At 45.6% G+C, this 12,301-nt stretch overlaps 1 pseudogene across 1 annotated transcript in view; it reads left to right on the forward strand.

The window, feature by feature from the left end:
• Nucleotides 1-11,272, forward strand: part of LOC146870462 (large neutral amino acids transporter small subunit 2-like) — a 351,489-nt pseudogene extending 340,217 nt beyond the window's left edge. The window contains exon 10 of the transcript XR_014978319.1: nt 7,337-11,272. The product of XR_014978319.1 is annotated as a large neutral amino acids transporter small subunit 2-like (transcript). The remainder of the gene's footprint in view (nt 1-7,336) is intronic.
• The last annotated feature ends 1,029 nt before the right edge of the window (nt 11,273-12,301 follow it).

The following is a 12,301-nucleotide window of genomic DNA, read 5'->3' on the forward strand; positions in this document are numbered from 1 at the left end:
CACTGACCCACTGATAATCACAAACTGTAGAAGGAGGGTCAAGTGGTCAGAACTTCAAATGTCCAACAGTAAACTTGCGGAACTTTATGAAATCATAATACCATTTATTGAAGAGATGGGGAGAGTTGGCCCTTTGGGCAGCCCAACTGATATTCATGGTCAATTGGTTGTTGCCCTAAAAGACATCTTGTACCCAGTAAAGAGGGTAACTCAGTCTCGGACTGCAACAGCTCGGTGGTTTAACACGACTTGCCGTATGGCCAAAAAGGCTCTGTTGCTGGTATTAAAAACCAATGACAGAGAAGCCATCAGGGTAAATCGCTCCCTGTATAAAAAGGCAATCAGTGATGCGAAGAAGGAAGGGGAGGCCGCAGTGTGGGAGGAGTTGGGTCTTGCGCTTAGTTGCAATGATGCTAAATCGTTTTGGTCTATCGTAGCAACTGGAGTTAGTGGGCAATTCCACGCTCCTGCCCCTAATATTGCCTCCTCAATTTGGGAAAATCACTTTGGTGATCTATATGGCACGTGTAATTATGACGGTCTGTCTGTTGGTACCCCTGAACCTGCACCAGCTCTTGTATGCTGTGCTCCATCTGAACTTTTTACCCTGGTTGAGGTGGAACCAGCGATAGGAAAAATGCTCCCTAATAAGGCTCCTGGCCTAGATAAACTGCCCGGGGACCTGTTTAGGGCACAACCAAAGATATGGGCCCCCTATTTGGTTGTCCTATTCAATTGTATCTTGCAGGGGGGTGATGTACCCCACACCTGGCTTGGGGCAGAAATAGTGCCCGTTCTTAAAAAGGGCTGTCCGTTAACTCCCTCTAATTATAGGCCTATTAGCCTTATTGATACCTCGCAAAAATTAATGGGGAGGGTTCTCCTGGACAGGGTCCTGGGGTGGATCGAGGAGAATGGGATTCTGTCTACACTCCAGGCAGGTTTTAGGGCTGGTACCTCCACTCTAGATCAGATTTTTCGCCTGCAGGTCTTGCACTGGAAAACAGCCATTGTGGAGGGTGGCAGCCTCTACCTAGTGTTTGTGGACCTGCGGGCAGCTTTTGATCTAGTTCCACGAGCTAAATTGTGGCAAGTCCTAGCAGATTTGGGTCTTCCGCCTTATCTATTGGCCGTCTTATCTAGGCTTCATGAAAATAATTTTGCCCAGGTAAGGTGTGGTAAATATGGTGACCTTACTGACCGATTTCCTGTCCAAAAAGGTGTTCGCCAAGGGTGTGTGTTGGCTCCCACACTATTCAGCCTTTATATTAATGGTCTTGTCGACCATCTGAATTGTGTGGTTTAAAATGATGCCCCTAAATTGGTTACAGGTCGAGTGCCCGCTCTGATGTTTGCAGACGATACTCTGCTACTGTCTAGAACATCATCGAGCATTCAAAACATACTGAATGGTTTTGTGAAGTTTTGCGAGCTAAGGGGACTGGAAATCAACTTGGGGAAAACAAAATTTATGATTTTCAACCCCCCGAAGCGGGTGCGTCCAAATCCAGTCTTATTTGGTATTCCCCTTGAAAGGGTTAAAACCTTTGTCTATTTGGGCGTCATTTTAACTGAGAATTTTAGCTGGAATGCGCAGATTGCTAAGTCGACGCTCAAGCTCGCCCAGCTGGTAGGGGGTTTAAACAAAGTTTTTAAAAAATCAACCTACAAACCAGTGTCCCCTGCTTTGGAGATTTATTGTCGGCAGGCAAGAGTGGCTGCAATCTATGGGGCTGAGCTTTGGGGAAATAAGCAGATAGGGACCCTCATAAAGGTTGAGCAGTCCTTCTTAAGAACTCTTGTAGGGCTCCCTTCCAGCACGCCTTTGATCCCCCTTAGGTTTGACCTTGGTTTAGTCTCAATAGAGGAGATCATAAGTGCCAGACCAATTTTGTACTGGAAGAGGCTATGGTCAGTCCCTGAACTGGCCTCATATAGAGCAGAATTTGCTGAGATTTGGCCTGCCCTTAAATACAAAAAGATCCCCTGGCTCCTGCATATCAATGCAGCTAGTATTCGTATAGGACTGCCGGAACTGTGGGCAACCCCGGAAACTTATTGTCCCGGGCTACCAAAGAAAGAACTTCTCTCTCTGATATGTACACATAATTCTTTATTACTTTCGAGTTCTACAGCGGTGGGTAGGTTGACCTCAGAGTTCCTCATAGTTAAACCAGACCCAAAACTAGAGGAATTTATGGACCAAATTGAACCTCCACTTGCCCGAAAATTATACATTCAGTTAAGACATGGTACCCTACCGGTTAGGTCCTTCTCATCTAAGTGGCAGACGCAGAACCAGGAAATGTGTCCTGCATGTAATTATAAAACGGAGACTGTTGTACATGTGTTGTTCTTCTGTCCTGCCTATCATGTAATCAGAAAATGTTGGTTGACTCCCATTTGCAGGAACTTGAGATTTCGTTATTTCATGCAGGCTTGTAGGTCTCCAATTTATGACACCCATCCCCCTATTGTCTTCGCAGTATCTCGTTATCTACACAGCATGTGGCGTAGGAGACAAAACCTTTTTAAATAAATTTTTTGTACTTATTTCTCCCTCACTGATAACTCGTAGTTTAATTCTTTTTTACATTTCTTAATCTTTTATGTTTATTTATTGTCTTATTGTAATTGTTGATGTACTTATGTGTACTTTTATGGTCTTATGACCGAAAAAAAATGTTATCACTGACTGGCTTTGTACAAATCTGCAGGGATCTCATCAGGCCCTGCGGCCTTGCCACCCTTTGTTGCTTTCAGGGCCGTCATGACTTCCTTCAGGCTTACTACCAATTTTTCAGCCCCTGCACCTATATTACCCCTTGTTACAGAATCTATAGTATGGCATTCATCATGAGACTTATAGAGATTTGAAAAGTGCCCTACCCAATCCTCCTCCGCAATTGCAATCTCAATGCGTGCTTTAGACTTGTCATAGAGGAACGGGGTGTTTACGGCCCTCCAGAATGCAGATGCATCCCTAAGCTGTGATGCTGCACATAAAGCTTCTAGGGCCTCCTTTTTTATAGCATTTTTTCTATTTTTTAGAGCTTCATTGTATTTTTTCCTGCAGCCCCTTATTTCTATGACGTCTCGGGTATCCTATGGATAGCATGTTTCAGGTCAGCCAGTGCCCTTGTACAGGCATTGTCAAACCAACTTTTATTACCCTTTGCCCGATTCTTAACCTCCACCCATAGACTCTTCTTAATTGTGGCAGCTATTATGTTGAAGTGCTCAATTATCTGCTCATTATTAGATTTTTCTCCCAAGCAGATATCAAAACTGTTTGAGCAAGCATTTAACAATTTACTTAGAAACATTTCTGGGACAACCTTACCCCATTTTAAGGTATACCCGTTCTGTCTTCCAAGGGCCACGTCAGGAGCTGTACACACTGAGGTCTCATCCTCCTGCCGAACAAAAAATGGATTTTCAGCCTCCATTATTTGAGGAAGATGGTCACTCAATGGCAGCTCCATAATTTTTGTCTTGGTAATCTTGTGACTACAACTATTTGAGGCAATAATAAAATCAATGGTAGAGAAAACTCCTCTACCAATGAAAGTAGGCACAAAGGTAGAAGGTTTTTGGGCTATTTCATTTGCATAGCCCAAATCAAACATGAACAAAATATCGTTTAATAGGTCCCCCATTAGAGAATGGTCAAAGCGGGTTAGGTTTACCTCCTGCTCTATCATTAAGCCACAAATACCCTGTTTACCCTTTGTGCAAAGTTGGCAATTAAACCCCCCCCCCCATACAATCATTAATTCCCTATCAGTTTTATCTGTTTCATGTGATATATCCTCCCTCAGCATTTTTAGAATGCTAGGAATTTCTTTCCTCGGGATATTATTATAAAAATTTATAACAACCACATTAACTCCCTTCTTGTTACTTAAGGTTATTAATTGATAAAAACTAGATTTAGGTGTGAACCGGGCCTGCTCAAAGTTGAGCATGTTTGAGATTGATAATTAAGCCTCCCTTTGCTCTCCCATATTGCCACCCCACAACCGGAGTAAAAAAACTTCTATAGCCACTTATGTGCACTGGTTCAATTGACCAGGTTTCTTGGAGGGCCAAGATGTCATGACCATCTATGACAATATCCCAAGATGGATTTTTAATTCTCTCCCGTAAACCTGCAACATTCCAAAACAGGAATTTGCAGGTTTTCCGTATTTCATTTGTTCCAAGATCACATAAGGATGCTTTATCCAACGCTATTATGGGTCGCGGGTAGCTGATTCTTCCATTATTTCCTCCCTCATTTAAGTCAAGGTAATTCAGGGTCTTACCACTATCCTTCCCAGGGTCAGCATGAGTCACTTTTTTAGCGATTTGTGCTTGTGAGTTATCCTCATTACCATCCCGGAGCCTCTGTTCATTTGCAATCCCAGCTATTCTGTCAATATGCCCCCCTAGACCTAATATTTTACTATAGCAAGTATCCTTCATATGTCAATCCACATATTCAAGGCCTGAAAGAACATCAAACCGATTGTGGGTTAGTACATTATAAGCGGGTAGAGCCATGCCTCTATTATTCCGCAAATAATTATTTCCATAATTAGTACCTAAAGTAGAAGGATGCAACTGCCTAAGGTGGGGATTGAATGAACTCTGAGGTTGCAAGAGGGGAGTCCAACTGTATCCATGTTGATCAAAAGCAAGCCTATTCACAGACTGCCTTCTTGCCTCCTGATTTACAGTATGTTGAACTTGTGAATATGGGTAAAAATAACTAAGATAATGTGTGGAGATGGAGTCACTACTAGTTGACTCATACCAGTCCCCAATATGCCTAACAGCTCTATGATCTTTAAAATTTACGATAATTACATCCCCTATCTTATCTTTAGGACGTGTCCCCACCCAGTTAGTACGCCTAACATTTAGAATTTCCCCATTTATGTAGGCAGGCAAGGGTCTATTGTTACAAAGCCAATATATGACTTTGTTCCTTAGAGATTGATAATCTTCCCTATTTCCAAAAGGGAGCTCGGGAACACCCGTCATGACAATAGCATAGGGTGCAGCTTCTGGCGGTAAATCTACTGTTTGGTGTACATACCAGTTTTTATTATTAAAATTCCCATCCTCGCTATCTTTGTTGACCATATTTTGTGGTGGTACTGTTTTTCCTTCTGGGATCAGATTACCTTTCATTTGATCACCGACTTTATTTTGGAATTGCACCTTAGAAGCAGGCTTCCTCTTCAACAGGGGAGGTGTCTGAACTTTAATTGGGGGAGGACAAGTTTGTTTTTGGCCAAACTGAATACATTTTTTGGGGGAGGTAGGACATATTGGGGCTTGAGTTTTAGCTGTCGTCATTTTTACGGGTGTTTTACTAAGGTTTATTTTAGTTAACCCCTTCTCCAGGTCAGATAGTAGGAGTGTATTAGCTTCCACCTTTTTCTCGATCCGATCCAAATGCGTATCAATCAACATCGTCTTTTCTAGGAGGGGCTGCAATAATAATTTCACCAAATTTTCAATTTTTTCCAATAGGCCCCCCACCCTAATAGAAGGATGGATTGCCTCTAGGGGAGCCGAGAGAAGACTCAGTGGATCCGACACATCCCTCAAGGTTGGAATTGAATACTTCTTTGATTTTAATGGACCACCCCCTGTTGTTGTTTTTTTAACCCTGGGTGATAACATATCATTTGAGTTTGACGGAGATGGAGAGGAAAATCTAGGGAGATATAATGACCCTTCATCATCGTTACCACTGTAAAAACTCGGCAGAGGCTCACAGATATTAACAGGCGTGCATAACAGAGAGTCATCAGTGCAAATACTGACCGGCTCTTCTCCTTTGTCCTCTGTATCTCCGTTATTTAATGACCCGGTGTGTTCTGATAAGGTGTTGTTAGGATTAATCATTGGCGGGGGCGCAGTTCCTATATGCCCCAGAGCAGAACTTTTTCCCGTTAGTGACTCCAGGAAGAGGCCTCTTTTATGGCTAGCTGTTTCTACTCTTTTTTGGTTATACTTCCCCCTACATCTCCTTTGAACTTTTTTATATTTTCTGACCAATTTTACGGGCGATAAGGCATGCTCTATTTCAGACCTAGAAGCGTCTGATTGTTCCTTATGCCTCACATCATGCACCTGAACTATAGTTGTTGCAACTTTCCTTACTTCAGTAATGGGAATACTGGGCACAAATGGATCCGTCACTAGAAGGGGCGCCTCTTCCTGAGTTGGTATGGAGGTCTCCTGTCCCAGGGATGCCCTTCTGTCATTATTGATCTGATTTACCTTCCTAATCAGGTAATTATCCAGTGTGCCCAGCCCAGACGAAATAATATCAGTTTTTCCTTTAGTCATGGTGGTAACCTATACCAACAGCCAGCTATCAACAACTAACTGCCGGTATGCTTCAGTAGTACAATCCTATAACACTCAGCACTTTTTACCCAGTTACGTATTGCAGTATGGAATCACAGAGCCAAAATTAGTGGCCCAGCCCAGCCTCTTCTGGCCTCTGACGGCCGTAGACGGCCCACCCTCTGCCCGGGCTCAGCCCGGCGCCGCCCGCGCGCGTCCCACGACGCGGAGGGAGCCGATGCTTATGAAGCGCCTCCGGGCACGCTGGTATGCGGAAGTGGGCTGGACCGCAAAGGCGCACGGGAGCTGTAGTCTCCCCCAACTGCGGCCAACGATGTTGTATGGCGGCGGAGAAGACACACAGCGTAGGCACCCCGTTGACACTGCGCTGCTCAGGACCCAGGAGCCAGGAGATTGTGGCTTCAGAGCGTTGAAAAATGACCCCCGCTCCACCGAGGGAGCCAATGCTTATGAAGCGCCTCCGGGCGCGCTGGTATGCGGAAGTGGGCTGGACCGCAAAGGCGCACGGGAGCTGTAGTCTCCCCCAACTGCGGCCAACGATGTTGTATGGCGGCGGGGAAAACACACAGCGTAGGCACCCCGTTGACACTGCGCTGCTCAGGACCCAGGAGATTGTGGTAGGTCTTGTTGGCTTCAGAGCGTAGAAAAATGACTATCAGTTTGTTTATAAGTACCTCGGAAGCTCGACAGCTGGAATTGGTATTGTTTGCAACCTGAAATCTATTGAAGGCATTGAAATTCAGTATCTTACCTTTTGACGATATTGGCTTTTTATAGCCCTAAAAAACGTCCAAAAAGTGTTTAACAGTCATGCCCATTGGAAGATGCACCACAATACCAGGCTAGAGAAGGAGGATGTTAAATGCACTGGTAGAGTCTGGTACCACTCCACTGAATATTTGATGCCACTTTTCGAGGTAAAATCAGGCTGACTCCTTTGTCTCTCTCTTTCTGTCTCCATCTCTAGACTCCATTACAAGAGCCGGACAGAAGCTGTGTGTAGTGGTCTACCCTCAGACAGATACTAAGGATGAAGATGAGGAGACAAAGGAACAGTGGGTGCCCATCTTGAACCCCACAGAGAAGGGCGAGCTTGCTGGCAGCGGTGATCTCTGAGCCGCCTCTATGGCTTCCACACCCTGTGTCGACAGTGGGTGTCCTAGACTGCCAGTCTGCAAAGGGGATGGGGAAGGGGAATCGAATGAATGCGGGGATGCACGCAGACCAATCAGCCTCCACAGGGGGATACGTCCCACAGCCCTCTGAAACATTTAGGACTGCTGGTCTAGCAGGTGCAGGGGGCAGGATGATTGCTGCTACAGTTCAATGCAACCTTTCTGTTTCCTATCTACAAACTTCAGTCCTTTGTCATCACCTGTCCAGGCTTATAAAGGCTCCAGTGTCTTTGCTTCCAGTGGCTTTAAAGAGTGCTGCAAGCCTGGCTGATAGAGACCAATGCTGCGGTGGGCCACTTGCGCCCCTGAACAGTTGCCCACACCTCTTCATGTGTTCTTGAGCATGGTCACTTGCGACTTGCCCTTCCAACACAGCTGAGCCCTGGTCCTTTCTCTGTCCTGCACTGGACTCCCCCTCCCTTTTCAGTGATGGACCTGTACTTGTAGCGGCTGTGCTGAGCCTGCCCCTTCCCCTCATGTGATGTGCTGCCTGTGCTTCAGCGATCTCATTGAAACGGTGATGTCTTACATCTGCAGCGATGGATGTTCTATATGTTCCTTTGTGGTTACCATACACGCAAGGTAGTGATGCCTTCTTGCGTGCTATGATTCATGACAAACGTGCCTCAGTGAAGCCAATACACATACGTCAGTGGTATTACAGTGTAGAGTGATGTCATGCCCAGGCAACATCATTCCCATGCAAGTACTGAGAGGGTGTGAAAGAATAGGACATAGGTTAAGGTCCTACACTATGCTCATATTTTAATTAGTGTCTCACTAGACTCCATAAATGTATCTTAAATCAGTGTGTCGGTCCTTTGTAGGCACGCCTGCTCCACTACCAAAATCTTTGCAACCCACCCTTGTGCAGTAACCAACCTGGTCAGTCCAATCGAAGTCCAGGGCGAGGCTTGTCACCTCCCACAGGGAAACCTCTGCATACCTTGTTTGATATGCACCTTCCGCAACCAAAGATCCTCAGGAGAATCAACTACCTCCTCTACAGCCGCGGTGAAGATTGGTGAAATGGAATGTTCTTTTCACTAACAGTGGACTCTCCCGATCATACCAAATGATCATCTGCATAACAAACAGTGCGTGGAGTGGGGGGCCGCTGTAAGCTGTTTCTGACCTTATGCTACTCACTCCTTGGATTAATAATGGGGGGGAACAGTCCTTTTCCAGCACATATAACTCCAAGCACTCTAGAGTTCCATCTGCAAGGCCTCACCAACATTCTCGAAATGTTGTCATCCGATATTTCTGACAAGGTCTGGGTTACACATAGGCAGATGGAGGGGATTGTCCCTTACCAAAATCCCCCCATCAAGCTCCCTGGACGGCAGGTGAGTAGCACGGGTGGTGTGGGTGAGTCAGTTTGATCCTCTCAGATTGCCCATACCTGCACGGATGATGGGAAGTGATGGATTACACATGGGTGACATGAGTGGGATGGGAGTCTTTTTTTCATCTGAGTCCCCCATTCCCCCCACCCACACACAAGCACACCAGGGGATGTGAAGGCTCACCTTCCAAACTCCATATCAAAACATAACAGAATTAAAAGCTAAACACAGAAGTAGGGTTGAGGAGAGCTCAAAGAGAGCTGATCAGCAATACCGGGAAGGACAACAGTAGGAACAGTGGCCATATTTATATTTTTATCTTGCCCCCGGTCAGATATAGTATTAGAGAGGACCTTGTAATAGGACTTCAATGAGGGCGTAATCCGGACACCAGTCCCCCCTCGAATCTTTTTCCTACCTCTACCTTTACCCGGGGGTGTAATTTCCGCAATCTGACTTTCTTTTCTGGAAGCAGCCTTGATTTCTATTATTGGAGGTGAGATTACAGGGGGCTTGGATACAGCTGTAACGATATTCGGAACCCTGTTACGTAAGGTGTATCTGCTAACCGCAGGGTCAGGAATAAATACCACACTGCCACAACTCAAACCCCCGCTAGTAACATCACTAACTTGCTTCTCCATGCAGCTCACCTGCTCTTGACTATAATCATTAGTCCCGGTCTCCTCTGCATCAGTTCGTTGTCCCAAAGAGACTCCGGCCCCGTCTCCTGCACTCCTCACCCGCTTCTGGACCGTCTCCACCCCACCGCGGTCCCTCGGAAGGAGAGGCAAAACAAAATCCAGATCTACCGAATCACACGATCCCCCTGCCCGGAGCCTCCCGACCTCACCTCCAACTGCGTCGATTCCCAATCTGGTGGAGCTCCTCAGCCGACAAAAACAAGTTCCCCCGGGGAGGGCTGCCGAGACCACCGCCAGAGATTTCTCCGCCTCCACTGTCTGGCGGCTCCGAGAACACGGAACCACGGAGGCTCCGACACTGCTCCTCCCACGGCGTCGCACACCATCGAGTCCGTGCCCCACCAGAACGCCCCCAGGGAGGGGAGAAAAAAAACGCGGAAAGAAAACGGCAAGTGAATATCCTTTAGAGTACTAGGACGACATTTTTCAAAAACGGGGATTTATACGGGGAGAAAAGATTAAAACTTCACCACCCGCTAGCCGCTAATGACAGCTCCAGACGCCACACATCGGGAGCTCCGCCGCGGCCGTTAGCTTCCGGCCGTCATATTCCCCGGTATTGCTGATCAGCTCTCTTTGAGCTCTCCTAGTAATGCAAGGGGGGGGGGCGCATTACAAGATCAGCAGATAACTGTACACTCTTCAGTGGAGTTAACAAATAGTTTTTCGGTACTAGAAAACCAGGATATGGATCAGGAAGAAGTCGGAGGAGAGGACTGTGGAACTCCATCAGAGAGGAGAAAAGACGCTCCTATATCCACCGTATTAGGGCCACATTTGACCAGCCCCTCCGCCCCTTTGATATCATCGGTGCCCGGGACACTAGCAGATATCCTGTTGGGTCTTAAAGAAGACATCGGCAGGAGATTTACAATTTCAGAGACTAATCAGGTAGCCATTCAGGCCTCTTGTGAATTACTGGCACAGAAAGTGGAAGAGGTCTCACAGAGAACGGATGCCCTCGAGGTAGAAATTCCTAAGATCAAGGAAGCTTTATGTTCTTCTTCCGCAATAATGGATAAGCTGGTTCAACATAACGGGGAATTGAAAGACGATATTGAGCGTCTTGAAAATCATTCTAGAAAAAAATAATCTGAAGATTTTAAATGTCCCTGAAGATCTTGAAGGAGGTGACATCAAGAATTTTGTAGTCTCCCTCTTAAAAACTACAATTTTAAAAGACTTGTCAGGGGAAAATCTGGACTTGATGGCTGATATTCAAAGGGTCCATCGTGATCCGTATAGGAGGAAACCTGGAAAAGAGCGTCCAAGGAAGATTCTGGTGAACTTTCTTACGTTTGCTATTAAGGAGAGAATTTTGTCTTTGGCCCTGAAAGTTGGTCATGTGAAGTGAGCTTCCCTATCTAGCCCGTTTTCATTCCTTATTCGCTCTGATGTCTCCCACATCACCGTCACAAGGCAGTGGGAATTGGGCAAGAGGATGGTAATTCTGAATTCGAACAGAGGAAGTTGATATTTTAATAGATAAGATCAGAAAAGGTTGTGAGAGCGGGAGTGAGAGTGGGGTATAATTATCAAAGCTTATTGGCATAAGGATTCTAAATTAATCAATAAATAAGTAGAGGGAGGGGAAAGGAAAAAGAAAACAAAAAGAATGTAAAAAATAAAGGAGAAATTTATAGTCTAGTAAGAATACCGCTGCCGTTTTTGGCTAGCCAAAAACGGCAGCGGTATTCTTACTAGACTATAAATTTCTCCTTTATTTTATCTGTAATCTCTGTCTAGTCACACATCGGGAGGCTCCTGGCCAAAGGGCGTAGGAGGAGTAGGGAGGGTTCCCCAGGGGTTCGAGGGATTGAGGGGGTCACGAGGGAGGGAGGGATGGGAGGAGGGGGAGGGGGAGGGATGCACGGGTGGGGTTGTTGTGGGGGAAAATATAAAAATAAGTCCTCTTTCTCTTTCCTCTTATCTCTTAAAGAGTAAGTCCTTTTGGGAGTATTTAGCTAAAGGGGGGGAGGTAAGAAGAATCATTTCGAGTGTAAGACTGTCTTTGGAAAATGTAGATGGGTTGAATTTTTTGGTTGTTCTGGGCAGACAGTACAGAATAAGGGAGTAGCTGTCTTATTTAGATTAAGAGCTGGCGGCTCCATAAAGTCCATGCTAACAGATCAATCTGGCAGATGGATTATGGTGCAGGCAGCTATTAGGGGGACTGGGATTGCTGTAGTATCCTATTACGGCCCTAATGTTGATGATCCGGCCTGTTTGCTCAGAGTACAGACCAAATTGGTAGACGTCACTATCCCAGTTGTAATTGGAGGGGATTTTAATGTTCTTCTCAATCCCGTTCAAGATAGATCAAATTGTAGCCATCATGTGGCAGCCCCGCGTATGTGTAGGGCAATGATCAATATGATCCATGAGCTGGGGCTGGTAGATGCTTGGAGGGCCAAGAAGGGTGTAGAACCAGGTTTCACCTTTTTTAGTAAAAAACATGGACACTCCTCTAGAATCGATTATATCCTTATGGATAGATCGGGGATGGAGAAGCTAGAGGATATTGTTACTCTCCCAAGCATCCTATCTGACCATGCCCCTATAGCCTTCTTATATTTAGGAAATAAGTCTAAAATCAATTCCACCCCCAGGTGGACATTAAAAAGGGCAATGTTATCCAACCAGGAAATAATTTGTGCCATTAAAACATCTACTATTAATTATTTTTTAGAAAATATGGGCTCGA

The sequence above is a fragment of the Triturus cristatus genome, chromosome 1_1, assembly GCF_964204655.1.
Source record: "Triturus cristatus chromosome 1_1, aTriCri1.1, whole genome shotgun sequence".
NCBI classification, from domain to species: domain Eukaryota; kingdom Metazoa; phylum Chordata; class Amphibia; order Caudata; family Salamandridae; genus Triturus; species Triturus cristatus.